Source organism: Palaemon carinicauda, chromosome 1, assembly GCF_036898095.1.
Source record: "Palaemon carinicauda isolate YSFRI2023 chromosome 1, ASM3689809v2, whole genome shotgun sequence".
NCBI lineage: Eukaryota > Metazoa > Arthropoda > Malacostraca > Decapoda > Palaemonidae > Palaemon > Palaemon carinicauda.
Window position 1 is genome coordinate 90,353,921 of NC_090725.1, and position 19,127 is coordinate 90,373,047.

A 19,127-nucleotide genomic window follows, 5' to 3' on the forward strand; every position below is an offset into this window, starting at 1 on the left:
TCATCTGAGGAAGGCTCGGTTGAACTCTCCCCAGCATGACCCCCAGAGCTCTCCTCCTTCAAGTCCGTAAAGAATGCGTGCGCCTTCTCGTAGATAACGGTCTCGGTGATGGTGTTGCCAACGATCTCTCTATCCTTAATCCACACTAGTAGAAGTCGTTCCATCTCTTCTATGATAGGGGTACGGCGTTTGGAAATTATGGTGATCCCCTTAGAAGGTTTCACTGCTTTAATAGCTTCCTTCTGTTTAAGGATTGTCGAGATCGTCGACATATTACGGCCATACTGTTTAGCAAGTTCACTTACGCGGACGCCACGCTCATGTTTTTCAATAATTTCCTGCTTAATTTCTAAAGAAAGCATTTCCTTCTTCCTTTTCTCACCACTACCACTACCACTGGCAAAACTAAGCCTTTTAGGACCCATGATTTACGTAAATTACCGTTAAAGGATGCACGTAAATCACGATTAAAACAGAGTTAATAGCAGAACGCACAGAGCACAACCGCAAGAAGCCAACGAGAACAGAGGACTGACCCAAGACCCGCTAATTGAGCGTCCCTCCGAGGTCGATGTGCTGCCTTCTATCGGCGGAAATAAAAAACACTTCAGGCGCTATGAGCACCGACTACGCGTACGAGTATTGTTTACCTCGGGTGTCGAAAAAAAACATTCGGGTGTAGAGTCGGAACGTGTTCGAATTGTACTTCGCGTGTCGAAAAATTCGGATACAACCGTACGACGAAAATTGCTTACTTCGTGTGTCGAAATAAAATTCGGGTGGAGAGTCAAAAATTTGCTCGAATTTTACTTCGGATGTTGGAAAATTCGGATGTAGATACGTTCGGATGTAGAGGTTCCACTGTACATAAATATAAATATATATACGTATATATATATATATATATATATATATATACTGTGTATATATATGTATATATCTATAAATATAATATATATATAAACATATATAAATACATATATATATATATATATATATATACATATATATAGTACGTATATATACACATATATAAGTACGTATATATACATATACCATATACAAATATATATATATATATATATATATATATATAGACAGTATACATATATATATATATATATATATATATATATATATATATATATATATATATATCTGGGCTCCGACCCGTGTCGCCCAGTGAAATGCTCCTATAGCACCATTTCTAAGGTATATAACTGCTATATATTACCAGAGAAAAAATTGCATGGGAATTCCAGGTTGAACCCAGCTCGCTCACCTGTATAAGGTGTCGATATAATACTGGGGCGCGATAAATCACAACCAGAGGCCTCGCACCATTTAGATGTCTCCTGTCAAAATCCCCGAACAGCGAGGCGCCGTTCAACCTCGTACTACTACTAACCAACCCACGCCAGTGTTGTCACTCCTTTTATAGAATGCAGTTTGTTAACAATACTTTGTGTTGTGTGTAAATTTCGCTGTTTTTCTCTGGATTTACCTCAAGATGTCAGACTCCACTGTCACTACATCTAAGTTAAGTACCAGAGCTATGAGTTTTGAGATTTTGGAGGGGGCCTTGTCCGTTTTTGTTTATATTATTCAGTTTTTATTCACGACCTTGCTGGGTCTCCCTCGGTACAGGCTCCTTCCTCTCTCTCTCTCGTTCGTTCTAACGATTCTCAATTAGTCCTCCATACTGATTGTTTCTCGTTGTGAACTTTATGGATCTCCACGGTTCACACACCGTATCAATTTTATATTGTCCTGTTTTATGATAACAGTTATTTCATATTCATGTGCGTATATTGGAGGTTGGCATGCCTGATCGCCATCGGCGTTCTTTTCCACATATCATATCTTAGCTTATTTACGTTCGCACGCCACGAACTCGCTTACTATTTTAACGTCATTTGTAGGATTGCATTAGTTCGAGGGGCTTTCATGAGTCAGTTATTACAATTTAGTTTTCATTTTGTTAGCACTTCACTGACCCTGTGTTCTGTTGGTAGCCCTGCCTACTCCTAGCGCCGTCAGGCTTGTTCTTTTCTGTCTCTTGTTCGCGCCCTCGTTTGTTTTACGATTGATTTATAGCTAATTTTATTATTGTTATTATCATCCAACATGCCTTCCTCTCTTATTTACCATGTGTTATGTTTTTTATAGTGTTTTTAACTTTTCCACGTGATCATATCTCTCGTGGGTCTGGCAGGTTGGTATACCTGATATCGTCTCGGAGCCTACCTACTCCTAGCCTCCTCCCGCCGATATCTTATAAGCGCCTATGTTCTCCTCCCGGGGGCATCCGCTTTGCACGAGCGGTTTCCCGTTGTTCTGTGAGGCATTCTATTATTATTCATTAACGTACATTACGTTTCCCCACTACTCTACCCGGTCGTAGTCGTTTCTTTCCGTCGCTCGTTTGGCCGACGATCGGCAGGGAGTCTCGACTCGTTCCGTGATACCTTGTTAGGTTATTTAATATTAAGTTGTGTACGGGCTTCTCCCGCTTGGTCCCGCACTTCACGGACCCTTTTAAGATCCCCCCCCCCTCTGTCACGCACCTCACGGACCTCATATAGATATATATATATATATGTTTAAAGACTTCCATTACGGGATCCCCGGGAGTAGCTTTTATTCATTACCATTCGGTCGAGTTTTTTAGTTGAGCCCCGGAGCCAACGTTATTCATTATTACTTGGATTCCCTTTATATTTTAGTCACTTTTATCTATTATATACGATCCTAGTTCTCGACCTTGCCTTCCATGATATGATCACGAATAAGGTTTGACTTAATTTAATTCATTAATTTAATTTGATTTAATAATTTTATAATCAAGTAAAGCTTTTATTTGATTTTTTAAACACCGGGGTCCCCTGGGGGATCCCCTAATTTGCCTTCATTCAATTATTAAGGCATTATATATGAATAATTTTTATCATTTATTTGATATATGACTTATAACCCCCAGACCCCCCCCGGGTCCCCTTTTTGCCTTCATTCATATGTTAGGCACTTTATGGATAGTTTTATCATGGGTTGAATATATATATATATATATATATATATATATATATATATATATATATATATATATATATATATATATATATATATATATATAGAGTTACAGCATTCAGGCCCCGTTGCCCTTCCTTTGCTTTCATTCGGGATAATTACAGCTATATATATTCAACTTTTATATCATGATAGTAACTTTTATAATATTTAAGCACTGGGACCTTCGGCCCCTAATTGCTTTCCTTTAAGAAACTCACGTATCATTTATCTTACAGACTGTCCGCTGTGCGATGACGGCATGTGTCGCTGTTCTCCACCAATCCTGCGGCCATAATGTGTGTCGTTCGCACGCTCACTACTCTCTTCAAGTGGATGACCTAGCTGTTTGGCATCCGGACAACTGTCCTGTCTGCTACAAATTGGTTTCCACTCTAACATCTGAATCGGTGAGTGCAGTTACTTTATTACATATTTATGGGGAGTATATACTGTATATATATTTATACATATACAAATACACACACACACACACACACACATATATATATATATATAAATATATATATACATATAAATATAAATTTAAATGTATATATGCGTATATATTTAAATATATACATATATATAAATATATATGAATATATATATATATATATATATATATATATATATGTATATATATTATTACATACACACACATATATACATATATATATATATATATATATATATATATATATATATATATATATACATATATATATATATATATATAGATATATAAATATATGTATAATATATATGATATATAGTGTATATATAAATAGAAATATATATACATATATATATATTGTATATATAAATATATATATATATATATATATATATATATATATATGTATAATATATATGATATATAATATATATGATATATATATATATATATATATATACATATATATATATAAATATATACTGTATATATATATTCATATATACATATATATATATATATATATAATATATATATATATTCATATATACATATATATACATATATATATATATATATATATATCATATATATACATACATGCATACATATATACATACATATATATATATATATATATATATATATATACTGTATATATATAATACATACATACATATACCAAAGGCACTTCCCCCAATTTTGGGGGGTAGCCGACATCAACAATGAAACAAAACTAAAACAAAGAAGGGGACCTCTACTCTCTACGTTCCTCCAGCCTAACCAGGGACTCAGCCGAGTTCAGCTGGTACTGCTAAGGTGCCACAGCCCAACCTCCCACATTATCCACCACAGATGAAGCTTCATAATGCTGAATCCCCTACTGCTGCTACCTCCGCGGTCATCTAATGCACCGGAGGAAGCAGCAGGGCCTACCGGAACTGCGTCACAATCGCTCGCCATTCATTCCTATTTCTAGCACGCTCTCTTGCCTCTCTCCCATCTATCCTCCTATCACCCAGAGCTTTCTTCACACCATCCATCCACCCAAACCTTGGCCTTCCTCTTGTACTTCTCCCATCAACTCTTGCATTCATCACCTTCTTTAGCAGACAGCCATTTTCCATTCTCTCAACATGGCCAAACCACCTCAACACATTCATATCCACTCTAGCCACTAACTCATTTCTTACACCCGTTCTCACCCTCACCACTTCGTTCCTAACCTAATCTACTCGAGATACACCAGCCATACTCCTTAGACACTTCATCTCAAACACATTCAATTTCTGTCTCTCCATCACTTTCATTCCCCACAACTCCGATCCATACATCACAGTTGGTACAATCACTTTCTCATATAGAACTCTCTTTACATTCATGCCCAACCCTCTATTTTCTACTCCCTTAACTGCCCCCAACACTTTGCAACCTTCATTCACTCTCTGACGTACATCTGCTTCCACTCCACCATTTGCTGCAACAACAGACCCCAAGTACTTGAACTGATCCACCTCCTCAAGTAACTCTCCATTCAACATGACATTCAACCTTGCACCACCTTCCCTTCTCGTACATCTCATAACCTTACTCTTACCCACATTAACTCTCAACTTCCTTCTCTCACACACCCTTCCAAATTCTGTCACTAGTCGGTCAAGCTTCCCTTCTGTGTCTGCTACCAGTACAGTATCATCCGCAAACAACAACTGATTTACCTACCATTCATGATCATTCTCGTCTACCAGTTTTAATCCTCGTCCAAGCACTTGAGCATTCACCTCTCTCACCACTCCATCAACATATAAGTTAAACAACCACGGCGACATCACACATCGCTGTCTCAGCCCCACTCTCACCGGAAACCAATCGCTCACTTCATTTCCTATTCTAACACATGCTTTACTACCTTTGTAGAAACTTTTCACTGCTTGCAACAACCTTCCACCAACTCCATATAACCTCATCACATTCCACATTGCTTCCCTATCAACTCTATCATATGCTTTCTCCAGATCCATAAACGCAACATACACCTCCTTACCTTTTGCTAAATATTTCTCGCATATCTGCCTAACTGTAAAAATCTGATTCATACAACCCCTACCTCTTCTAAAACCACCCTGTACTTCCAAGATTGCATTCTCTGTTTTATCCTTAACCCTATTAATCAATACTCTACCATACACTTTTCCAACTACTGTACACTCAACAAACTAATACCTCTTGAATTACAACACTCATGCACATCTCCCTTACCCTTATATAGTGGTACAATACATGCACAAACCCAATCTACTGGTACCATTGACAACACAAAACACATATTAAACAATCTCACCAACCATTCAAGTACAGTCACACCCCCTTCCTTCAACATCTCAGCTTTCACACCATCCATACCAGATGCTTTTCCTACTCTCGTTTCATCTAGTGCTCTCCTCACTTCCTCTATTGTAATCTCTCTCTCATTCTCATCTCCCATCACTGGCACCTCAACACCTGGAACAGCAATTATATCTGCCTCCCTATTATCCTCAACATTCAGCAAACTTTCAAAATATTCCGCCCACCTTTTCCTTGCCTCCTCTCCTTTTAACAACCTTCCATTTCCATCTTTCACTGTCTCTTCAATTCTTGCGCCAGCCTTCCTTACTCTCTTCACTTCTTTCCAAAACTTCTTCTTATTCTCTTCATATGACTGACCTAGTCCCTGACCCCACCTCAAGTCAGCTGCCCTCTTTGCCTCACGTACTTTGCGCTTTACTTCCACATTTTTCTCTCTATATTTTTCATACTTCTCTATACTATTACTCTGCAGCCATTCTTCAAAAGCCCTCTTTTTCTCTTCCACTTTTACCTTCACTCCTTCATTCCACCATTCGCTGGCCTTCCTCATGCTGCCTCCAACAACCTTCTTGCCACATACATCACTTGCAATCCCAACAAAATCTTCTTTTGCTAACTTCCACTCCTCCTCTAAATTATATATGGTATATATAAAATATATATATATATATATAAAAAAAAATATAATATATATATATATATATATATATACATTTCTGGGCTCCAGATGTGCGCCCAGTGAAATGCTCCTTTAGCATCATTTCTAAGGTATATAACTGCTATGTATTACCAGAGAAAAAGGTTGCATAGGAATGCCAGGGTTGAACCCAGCTCGCTCACCTAAATAGATGTCGGTATATATAACTGGGGCGTGTAAAACCACAACCAGAGGTCTCGTGCCATTTAGATATCTCCTCTTCAATATCCCCGTTACAGCGAGGTGCCGTTCTACACCCACTACTGAATGCTACTACCACCATCTCCACCCACGCCAATTACGTCACTCCTTTCATAGCATCTTCGTTGTGATCTCGTACGTTCCCTTGCTTGTGACATTTTTGCATTTTTTGGTGCTTTTTGGTCGAGATGTCGCACACCCAAGCTTCCTCCTCCAAGTTAAGTACTAGAACTATGGATTTTGAGTTTTTTGGGAGGTAGCGATGCCTTTATTTTTCTTTATTTTTAAGTGTTTACATGTTCTCGGGTCGGGAGCCCCGACTCTTTCGACGCCATGTTGGTCTCGCTACTTCCAGTCTTGTTCTTGACGTTTTGCAATTGGTCTTCCATACTAATTGTATCTCGTTTCGAACCTTTTTACCTTTACTCAATTCCGTGTCACATTACGCGATGCCTTTTTCAGCTTCGTGATTCATTTAACGGGAATGTACTATATCTTAAGTATGGGCTTGCTTGCTACCCTTCTAGGCTTAGTACCTTGAAGGCAGTTTTGCACTGTGTTTTGATGCCTTTTATGTTAGGATTGTTGCTCTTTTCATGATTACCCTTATAAGAGTTAGGTCCTTTTGGTTGGAGAGGGACTCCAGGTTTACAGTTATTTTACGTTGTTATCCTACTGATCGGCACCTTACCTAATCGGCCTTTGTGTCATAGTTCCCCCCTCCTATTCGGTACCTACCCGAACCTGGAGAGTTAGGCCTACTTCCTTTATTCATTTTGTTCCGATGTTCTCCTGCGTCCCTCTCTTACTGCGTTATTTTAGCTTTAATTAGCTTTATTCTGCATGCCGCATACCTAGTTATTTATTCCTGTTTCGTTATTTACCAGTTAGTTATGATCATTCGTTTATGTTGGTATCGCATGGTGTTGACCAGGTTGGTACTCCTGTCCGCTCGCGGATCCACGTGACCACCTCGACCCCTCCCTGGCTTGTTCTCGCTGCTTCCCCCCCTTGTGTGGTGCATCCCCCCACATGCCCTTATCCCTCTCCCGGGATACCTAATGTTTTTCTCCCCCCACCTTTACCTTATCCCTCCCCAGGGATACCTCATGTCTCCTTGAGACTTCGGAGACCAGATGTTTGTTTTGGTCGAGTGCACTCGTCCAATCCCCCCCCCCTCATCCCCCCTCAGGGATACCTCATACTCCCTCTGAGCCGAGAACAGCTGTTGGGGTCTTAGCTGAGTTCCACCATTCCCATGCTTTGTTGTAGTCATTCTCCCCGCCCCCTCTGGTTGGCCCCCGGGGGGCCGGGAAGATTACGGCGTGCGTGTTAGGTTCTCTTTTGCGTTTTCTCGCGTTATGTACGTAACATGATTTTTACCTACACCCGTAGGCCTGTATCAGTTTTTATCCCGGAGAACCTTCTTTATATGTTTTGTTAGTGCTTGTCAGTTATGACCCCCTGGTCTAACTCAGTTGTCTCCCCGGAGCCAACGGAAATAACGCTAATCTTACAGTTAATTTATATATATATATATACATCCCCGGCTCTGACGGGATAGTATATCCTCCTTTTGACGATATTTTTGTCCGTGAATGATCATAATTTAATTCATAATTTAATTTATAATTCATTGTTTATACTGGTATTAATTAGTTATATTTATAGTACATTAACCCGGTACCCACCCCGGTTTTTCTATTCTTAGAATATTACCCCAGTACCCACTCCAGTTAATTTTAAGTTCCCGGGCCCCCGGCAATCCCCTCGGGATATTCACGTACTATGGGATACTTATGTATCTTTTCTCTTACAGATGGTCCGGTGTCAGATGACAGCCTGTGCGGCGGTGTTGCAGCAGGCATGAGGACACGGGGTATGCAGGTCCCATGCCTTGTGTGCTGTCCAAGTCGGCGACCTCCTAGTGTGGCACCCGGACAATTGTGAGGTCTGCTACGGTCTTGTGTCTGTGCTTACCGCTGATTCGGTAGGTTTTTTCCGTCGATCTGCTCTATAATCTAACTATGGTCATAATCTAATTTAGATTCTTCCCCTCTCCCTCTCCTTGATGGTTTATCCGAGTGAGTTCTGATATTTATTAATATAGATACTAATTTGCGACGATGGATTTAGAATATTAGTAACGGAATATTCTCTTTCAGAGTTCGCAGTCTTCCAAGAGTTCCGCCCTGTCAACCCTTAAAATCTGGGTTGGCGGGTTCGCCCGGAACGTTAAGGCCAAGCAGCCTCATGTGCTTTCAGAAGACATGTGCGTGCTCATCTATCCTAACGCGAAGATGTCAGCAGCGGTCCCCAAGGAAGTGGCGGACCCCATCATCACCTCCAAAACGGAATCCTTGCTCCTGTCGGAGGACCAGGAAGGACTGGGGGACACGGTAAAAGACGTCGCGCCCATGAACTTGGACCTAGAGCCCATGGCCTTGGACGAACCAGACGTAAGTAGGGAGGTAAGTGAGGCAGGTGGTACACTGACTAAGATCCCTATCCTTAGTCCGTCTTTGTCTACTTCTTCCGTTTCTTCCTTTCAGGGATTTACTGGGAAGCACGTGGCTGGGGTCAGGCCATGCCCAGTAGTCCCTAAAGTAAAACAAATTCGAAAGACCCTCTCGAAGACTCCCATCTCTCCCAAACTAGCCAAACCGGCTAGGTCTTCATCTTCAAGAATTCCTAAGGTTTCTGATGTAACGACTTCTTCCTCTCTTGGGTCGAGAGCGAAGAGTGACTCGAAATCCAAGACCCTGGAAGCCTCCTTCGACCCAGCGGCCTTCTCGAGCCAATTGATGGAGAAGATTGGTTCTTTTATGGGCGCCCTCACAGAGAGGATGCAGAACCAGGAGAATCTCATGGAGAATCTCCTGCGTTCCGGACTGCCTCAGCAGCAACAACATATTATCCCGGACGCCTCCAAACTCCCGGAATTCGTTAAGAGCAATCCGTGGAGGATGGCTCTACATTCTCCCTTCAAGGATGGCATGCTAACCATCGAAGGGTGTGGCACCCGGCCGGTAGAAGACTTTGAATTCTACCCGCCGGGTCTCCAATTCCCCTTCCCCGGGTTTGCGCACTTAACTGAGGAAGCGCTTGTGAGGCTGGATAAGGTCTCGAAGGAGACCATCATATACCCCAAGGAACAGGCACAGTCAGCCTGGGTCCGGACTCTCAACGAGTGGGAGTGTGTCAACACCATGTTGACTCCTCACAAGAGCTCGTACACGATGTTCGTGGTAGAGGAGCATACCCCAACGCCCTGTACCACGAAGATGATGGACCTAGCACATCAAGCCGTGAACGAGGACAAACCGTTGCCCCAATTACGGGAAACGGACCTGACTTCCCTCCTGTTCCCGGGGGATCACGAGTGCAGGACCAACGGCCCCGCAACGTTCACAGCAGGTAAGTTGAGCCCCGACTGTGCTTCTACACAGTTCAGCGAAAGACTTCCCAGGCTCCCAGATTCCCTGATACGGCTCGAGTTCGAGGCCCGTACGCGCCTGAGTAGATCTATCAACTCGGCTACAATGGCGGAAATGTCCTCCTTAGCTTACGAGGAGGAACCCCTTTTTAAGATTTTGACCAAGTCGTTGCTTCAGACCTTGCTGTCTGACGCATACGACTTCATCCTGGCCAAGCGTAGATGTCGGAAGCACGTCTTGGCTGAGGCATCGATCAGACATGAGCCTAACAAACTCATCAAAGCCTCAATCTGGGGCCCAGACTTGTTCCCTGAAGACATGGTCAACAACGTCCTTAGTGAGGCTGCGAGGGTTAATCAGAGCCTCAAGGTTCGGTGGGGTCTCATTCCCAAACGGAAATTCGAACAAGCCAGTACCCAACCTAAAGGGAGGAAGAGACTGAGGCCTTTCTAGTCATTCCAAGGCCAACAGTCCAAACAAGTGGTCCAGACAATCCCGGTTTCACAGGGGAGTCGACCCTCAACCTCTAAGGCGCAGCCCCAACAACAATATATGTTGGTCCCGCAGGTTCAGGTTGCATCTACCTCTTATACAACTTCCCCAGCCTTTAACCCTACCTTTGAGACACAGGGCGTGTTCCATGGTTACAAACACGCCAGGGGTAGCGGGGCTAGAGGGACCTTTCGCAGCAGAGGCAGCGGAAGAGTCTTCTCTAGAGGCAGAGGATTCCGCGGAGCCCGGGGAGGTAAATCCGCTACGAACCATTGAAACTCCTCAGGTGGGAGGAAGATTGTATCTTTTTCGAACCCGTTGAACATTCAGCAATTGGGCTTACAGCATAATTTCCAAAGGTCTGGGGTGGAGTTGGGTAGAAGGGCCCCCTCCACCAACCAGTTTTCATCAACATCCAACGGAAGAACTAGTCCTGTATGCAGAAGATCTGTTACAAAAGAACGCAATAAAGGAGGTAAGACACTTGAAATTTCAAGGTCGCTTGTTCAGTGTGCCAAAGAAAGACTCAGACAAGCGAAGAGTAATCTTGGATCTGTCTCATCTGAATTCTTACATTCAATGCGACAAGTTCCATATGCTAACCGTCTCTCAGGTGCGGACCTTACTTCCCCATGGGGCCGTCACCACCTCTATCGATCTTACACACGCTTACTATCACGTTCCGATAGCAAGGCACTTTCGTCCGTTTCTCGGCTTCAAGCTGGGCAACCAGGCGTATGCTTTCAAAGTAATGCCATTTGGACTCAACATAGCACCCAGGATATTCACCAAACTAGCAGAAACAGTAATCCAAGAATTATGAACCCAAGAAATCCAAATAGCAGCTTACCTGGACGACTGGCTCATTTGGTCAGACAGCGTCGAAACCTGCCGGATGGCAACAAACAAGGTGTTGAGGTTCCTTCAACATCTGGGTTTTCAGATCAACTTCGCGAAATCACGGCTAGTCCCGGAAGCGAAGTTTCAATGGCTAGGGCTAAAATGGGATCTGCGCACACACACTGTGTCTCCCGGTAGCCAAAAGGAAAGAAATAGCAAAGAATACAGAGAGCTTTCTCAAGGACAAATTGACATCCAGGAGAAATCAGGAGAGAATCCTGGGTGCCCTCCAGTTCGCCTCAGTTACAGACATAGTTCTGAAGGCCAGACTAAAGGATATAAATCGAGTATGGCGTTCCAAAGCGAACAACAAATGGCGAGACAAAATAGCTCGAATCCCGCCAATTCTGAAGAAGAGACTTCAGCCATGGACGAAAGCCAGAAACCTAGCAAATTCCGTTAAGGTAAAATTTCCACCTCCAAAACTGGTCGTTCACACAGACGCCTCTCTTACCGGCTGGGGAGGATACTCCCAGTACAAGAAGGCCAGGGGACTATGGTCGATAACACTTCGCCAATTTCATATCAATGTCTTAGAAGCCATGGCATTGTTCTTGACTCTCAAGAAGCTTGCTCCAGCCAGGAAGCAACATATCAGATTGGTTCTAGACAGCGAAGTTATAGTCCACTGTATAAACAGAGGAGGTTCCAAGTCAGGTCCAATAAACCATGTGATGACAGCAATATTCTCCATGGCAGCATTGAACCATTGGCACCTGTCAGCGGTTCATCTAGCAGGAATAAGGAATGTGGTGGCAGACGCACTTTCGAGAACAACCCCGCTAGAGTCGGAGTGGTCGTTGGACCAGAAATCATTCAAATAGATTCTATCTCAAGTTCCAGGTCTCCAAGTAGACCTGTTTGCAACAGAGTCCAACCACAAGCTAAAGTGCTATGTAGCCCCCAACATGGATCCTTGGGCCTACGCCACAGACGCAATGTCATTGGAATGGAACACTTGGGATAGAATTTACCTATTCCCACCAATAAATCTGTTAATGAAGGTCCTAGACAAACTCAGAACTTTCAGAGGCCAAGTGGCTCTAGTAGCCCCCAACTGGCCCAAGAGCAACTGGTTCCCCCTTCTGGTGGAACTGGGTCTCCACCCTCAACAGATCCCCAATCCAATCCTAACACAAGTAGTACAAACTCGCAGTGTGTTAGCTTCCTCAAGAATTCAGTGCCCTAACTTTATGGACTTTATGAAATTTGCAGCACAAAGAGATGCAGATATTGATCCTCAAAATACCCTATATTTTTAGAATCGGATAAAAGGGACTCCACCCTTCGACAGTAGGATTCAGCTGTTAAAAAACTTGCAAAGTTTTTAAAGGACTCAAAGGCTGAGGTGATTACTATGAACCTAACGGTATCCTTCTTTAGATCTCTTTTTGAATCAGGCCTAGCGGCTAGTACTATTACCACAATTAAATCAACCTTGAAAAAGATTTTCCAAATTGGATTTAATATTGACCTTACTGATACATACTTCTCGTCCATCCCGAGAGCCTGTGCCAGACTGAAACCATCAACTCGTCCTAGTTCAGTTTCCTGGTTTCTCAATGATGTGCTTAAATTGGCTTCTGACACTTCTAACGAGTCTTGTGATTATATTCCATTATTAAGGAAAACCTTATTCTTAATGAGCCTAGCATCTGGCGCCAGGATATCAGAACTTTCAGCTTTGTCCAGAGATCCAGGTCATATCGAGTTTCTCTCGTCAGGTGAAATTCTAATTTCTCCAGACAAAAGATTCCTGGCAAAAAATGAGGACCCTCAGAACAGATGGTCCCCCTGGAAGATTGTTCCACTTCCACAGGACCCATCTCTATGTCCAGTAACTACTCTGAAAGCCTATTTGAATAGAACGTCCAATAAGTCCGCAGGGCCCTTATTTATTTGAGAGAATGGAGGAACCATTACCCTGAAAGGAATCAGACAACAGATTCTGTATTTCATTAAACATGCTAACCCTGCATCATTCCCACATGTTCACGATATACGAGCTGTAGCTACATCCATTAATTACTTTCACCATATGAATTTTGATGAACTTACAAAATATACAGGCTGGAAGTCCCCAGCAGTCTTTAAATGCCACTATTTAAAACCTTTGGAAGCCCTAAAATTTGCTACAGTGGCAGCAGGGAATGTGGTTCCTCCTGAGAGTCATGATCCATAACCATTTACTCTTGTTCTACCCTTCCCCTTTTTCCCCCTACCTGCCTTACTTATTGTCCCTACTTTAGTTTTGGTTTTGTTTTTCACCTGGGCTGCACCCTTATGGTGCACTCTTATATTTATCATATCTGTAAATAGTCTTACTCTTCCACGAGTTGAATTTTGATTGTATTTACCCTCAGGATTATAAATTATTATTTGATCTTACAGTTTATTGTTTTATATTGCACTTTCATTTTGTACTTCCATAGTTTGGAATTATTGCTGCAATTTCTTGACTTACCCGTCTATCCTTTATGATAAGGAATTATTCAATTCATTGGAATACTTGGTATTTCTTATCTACTATTTATATTAAACCATGTTTTTTGATATTTTGACTTTAGTTCCAAGCTTTGGGACCATTTCTCTTGTACTATTTCACGGAGCGGCACAGGTGGAGCCCAGAAAAGGGATTTTGATGAAGGAAAAATCTATTTCTGGGCGAGAGACCTGTGCCGCCAGGTGAACCCACCCTCTACTTCCCTCCCAGAATGGGCCCAAGCTTGGGTGCTATGAGGAGTGACGTAGTTGACGTGGGTGGAGATGGTGGTAGTAGCATTCAGTAGTGGGTGTAGAACGGCACCTCGCTGTAACGGGGATATTGAAGAGGAGATATCTAAATGTCACAAGACCTCTGGTTATGGTTTTACACGCCCCAGTTATATATACCGACACCTATTTAGGTGAGCGGGCTGGGTTCAACCCTGGCATTCCTATGCAACTTTTTTCTCTGGTAATACATAGCAGTTATATACCTTAGAAATGATGCTAAAGGAGCATTTCACGAGGCAGCACAGGTCTCTCGCCCAGAAATAGATTTTTCCTTTGTCAAAATCCCTTATATATTCATATATAAACATATATATAAATATATAATATATATATACGTATATATATATATATATATATGTGTGTGTATATAAATATATATATATATATATATATATATATATATATCAAAGATTATTTTGTAGAAATGTTATTTTTATTAATAAAATAAATTTATGAATATACTTACCCGGTGATTATATAAGCTGCAGCTCTGCTGCCCGACAGAAAAAACTCTACGTTCAAAATACGCCAGCGATCGCTATGCAGGTAGGGGGTGTACATCAACAGCGCCATCTGTCGAGCAGGTACTCGGTACTCAATGTAAACACAGGACCAATTTTCTCCTCGGTCCACTGGGTCTCTATTGGGGAGGAAGGGAGGGTCCTTTAATATATAATCACCGGGTAAGTATATTCAAAAATTTATTTTATTAATAAAAATAACATTTTTCAATATTAAACTTAGCCGGTGATTATATAAGCTGATTCACACCCAGGGGGGTGGGTAGAGACCAGCATTACTTGTTTACATTATTATGAGCTAAGTATTTTGTATTTCATTTTAGCAGTTATTCAAAATAACAAACATAAAATAAATAAGTACCTGGTAAGGAAGTCGACTTGAACAATTACTCTGCCTTTTTAAGTACGTTTTCCTTACGGAGCCTCGCGATCCTCTTAGGATGCTGAGCGACCCCTAGGATCTGAAGTATCAAGGGTTGCAACCCATACAACAGGACCTCATCAAAACCTCTAATCTAGGCGCTTCTCAAGAAATGACTTTGACCACCCGCCAAATCAAGTAGGATGCGAAAGGCTTCTTAGCCTTCCGGACAACCCAAAAACAATAATAAAACATTTCAAGAGAAAGATTAAAAAGGTTATGGAATTAAGGAATTGTAGTGGTTGAGCCCTCACCCACTACTGCACTCGTTGCTACGAATGGTCCCAGAGTGTAGCAGTTCTCGTAAAGAGACTGGACATTCTTAAGATAAAAAGACGCGAACACTGACTTGCTTTTCCAATAGGTTGCGTCGATTATACTTTGCAGAGATCTATTTTGTTTAAAGGCCACGGAAGTTGCGACAGCTCTACTTCGTGAGTCCTTACCTTCAGCAAAGCTTGGTCTTCCTCATTCAGATGGGAATGAGCTTCTCGTATTAACAGTCTGATAAAATAGGATAAAGCATTCTTTGACATAGGCAAAGATGGTTTCTTAACTGAACACCATAAAGCTTCAGACGGGCCTCGTAAAGGTTTAGTTCGTTTTAAATAGAACTTAAGAGCTCTTACAGGACATAAGACTCTTTCTAGTTCATTTCCAACCATACGATAAGTTTGGAATATCGAACGATATTGGCCAAGGCCGAGAAGGCAGCTCGTTTTTGGCTAGAAAACCAAGTTGTAGAACATGTAGCCGTTTCGGATGAGAATCCGATATTCTTGCTGAAGGCATGAATCTCACTGACTCTTTTAGCTGTGGCTAAGCATACCAGGAAAAGAGTCTATAAGGTGAGATCTTTCAGGGAGGCTGATTGTAGCGTTTCGAACCTGTCTGACATAAGGAATCTTAGTACCACGTCTAAATTCCAACCAGGTGTAACCAAACGACGCTCCTTCGTGGTCTCAAAAGACTTAAGGAGGTCCTGTAGATCTTTATGTTGGAAAGATCTAAGCCTCTGTGACGGAAGACTGATGCCAACATGCTTCTGTAACCCTTGATAGTGGGAGCTGAAAGAGATCGTTCTTTCCTCAGATATAAGAGGAAGTCAGCTATTTGAGTTACAGGGGTACTGGTCGAGGATACGGATACTGACTTGCACCAGTTTCGGAAGATTTCCCACTTCGATTGGTAGACTCTAAGGGTGGATGTTCTCCTTGCTCTAGCAATCGCTCTGGCTGCCTCCTTCGAAAAGTCTCTAGCTCTCGAGAGTCTTTCGATAGTCTGAAGGCAGTCAGACGAAGAGCGTGGAGGCCTTGGTGTACCTTCTTTACGCGTGGCTGACGTAGAAGGTCCACCCTTAGGGGAAGTGTTCTGGGAACGTCTACTAGCCATCGAAGTACCTCGGTGAACCATTCTCTCGCGGGCCAGAGGGAAGCAACTAGCATCAACCTTGTCCCTTCGTGAGAGGCGAACTTCTGCAGTACCTTGTTGACAATCTTGAACGGAGGGAATGCATATAGATCTAGATGTGACCAATCTAGTAGAAAGGCATCTATATGAACTGCTGCTGGGTCCGGGATTGGTGAGCAAAATATTGGGAGCCTCTTGGTCATCGAGGTTGCGAGGAGATCTATGGTTGGCTGGCCCCAGGTGGCCCAAAGTCTCTTGCATACATCCTTGTGGAGGGTCCATTCTGTTGGAATTATTTGTCCCTTCCGACTGAGACAATCTGCCATGACATTCAAGTTGCCTTGGATGAACCTCGTTACTAGTGATATGTCTAGACCTTTTGACCAGGTGAGGAGGTCCCTTGCGATCTCGTACAACGTCAGAGAGTAGGTCCCTCCTTGCTTGGAGATGTACGCCAAAGCCGTGGTGTTGTCTGAGTTCACCTCCACCACTTTGCCTTGAAGGAGAGACCTGAAGCTTTTCCAGGTCAGACGTACTGCCAGAAGCTCCTTGTAGTTGAAATGCATTGTCCTTTGACTCGAGTTCCATAATCCCGAGCATTCCCGACCGTCTAATGTCGCACCCCAGCCTACGTCCGATGCGTCCGAGAAGAGAACGTGGTTGGGAGTCTGAACAGTTAGGGGAAGACCCTCTCTAAGGTTGATATAGTCCTTTAAAGGTTTAAAGGTTTAAAGGTCGCTCATGAATGGCAGAGGCAAGGGACAGTGACATTGCCCTAGCAAGCAGGACAATGCCCTAGAGACTGACCATATATTATATGATCAGCGCCCAAGCCTCCTCTCCACCCAAGCTAGGACCAGGGAGGGCCAGGCAGTGGCTGCTGATGACTAGGCAGATAGACCTATAGGCTCCCCCAAACCCCCCAACCTTAGCTCACAAGGATGGTAAGGTTGCAGACACTAATGGCACTTGCGAGTGTGAGCGGGACTCGAACCCCCGACTGGCAAACACCAGGCAGAGACGTTACCAATCAGACAAGACTTTATCTTTCCGGAAACCGGGATCGAGACCGCTTCTAGCGTCTTGTCCTTTTTCCAGTGAAAAGCTAGATGGTATAGAAGAGGACGGAGGTGTAGTCTTCCTAGTGACACAAATTGATCCACGGATGACAGTGTCCCTACCAGACTCATCCACAGCCTGACTGAGCAGCGTTCCTTCTTCAGCATCTTCTGGATGGATAGCAGGGCTGGGGGCTGATCGTCTTGTTCAGCAACGTCCTCATCAGAGGGTTCCTCATCCGAAACTGATGAGGAAACGGCAACGGAGTGGGCAACGTCTGACTCGCTGAATCCGGTCGCACTGGTGGATGCGTGACGCAATATCATGGAACTGCTGCAGTCTGTGAACTGTCAACAACCATGGGTGCGCGAGGAAGTACAGCGTCAACCCGAAACTGTCTAGACCGTCTGGGTTGTGCAGTCAACACCCTACCGGGTTGCTGAGGTTGACGCACTGCGTCACAACAAGTCACCTCTGCTGGTTGTTGAACGTCCTGAACGTCAACAACCACCTCCGAGCGTCGCTTAACGTCAACGTGCGACTGGCAACCCACACTGGGTCGCATCGGTGGAGGAACCACCTCAACTGGCAGACGCGAGTAGGTTACCTCAGCGTCAACAGGGCGCACAACCGACCGGTTGGAAGGTTGTTGGCCAGAAGGAGGAACCACCTCAACTGGCAGACGCGAGTAGGTTACCTCAGCGTCAACAGGGCGCACAACCGACCGGTTGGAAGGTTGTTGGCCAGAAGGAGGAACCACCTCAACTGGCAGACGCGAGTAGGTTACCTCAGCGTCAACAGGGCGCACAACCGACCGGTTGGAAGGTTGTTGGCCAGAAGGTTCTTCTCCGCATTTAAGTCCTCTATCAAGGACGCAAGCTTGGACTGCATGGCTTGCAGCAAAGCCCATTTAGGGTCTACGGGAGCAGGTGTGGCAACAGACGGGGTTAGCGACTGAGGCGGAACCGTTTACCATCCCTGAAAGCCTTGTTATGTGTGACATAATAGTACAGCAAAACTTCAAAGGCTTGACAAAAGCTGAGAAGTTGACCTGTAAACAACTTGGAGCGTCTCCTGGCTAGGCGCCAGGGCGAGTCTACCAGAATTGAGAAGTCTATCTGGGCAGAGGCATGAACTCCCAAGCCGAGAACTTCTCTCGTGTCATATCAGACTCTCGCTCTATAAGCCAGTTTAAAAGAAGGGAAATCAAAGGCTGTATCCCTAAAAAACTCCTCCTGGTGCAAAAACCAGTCGCCTAGCCAACGTAACGCTCTCTAGGAGAGCGAGAGAGCACTAGCTTAAAAACAACGGCTTCGAAGTAGCTAGGCCTAGTGTAAGTTCT

At 43.3% G+C, this 19,127-nt stretch overlaps 1 protein-coding gene and 1 pseudogene across 1 annotated transcript in view; one reads left to right on the plus strand and one right to left on the minus strand.

Moving 5' to 3' along the window:
* Window positions 1–19,127, minus strand: part of Ttc7 (tetratricopeptide repeat domain 7) — a 631,216-nt gene that overhangs the window by 367,561 nt on the left and 244,528 nt on the right. The gene's annotated exons all lie outside the window — the stretch shown is intronic.
* Window positions 9,071–10,975, plus strand: LOC137645742 (uncharacterized; annotated as a pseudogene).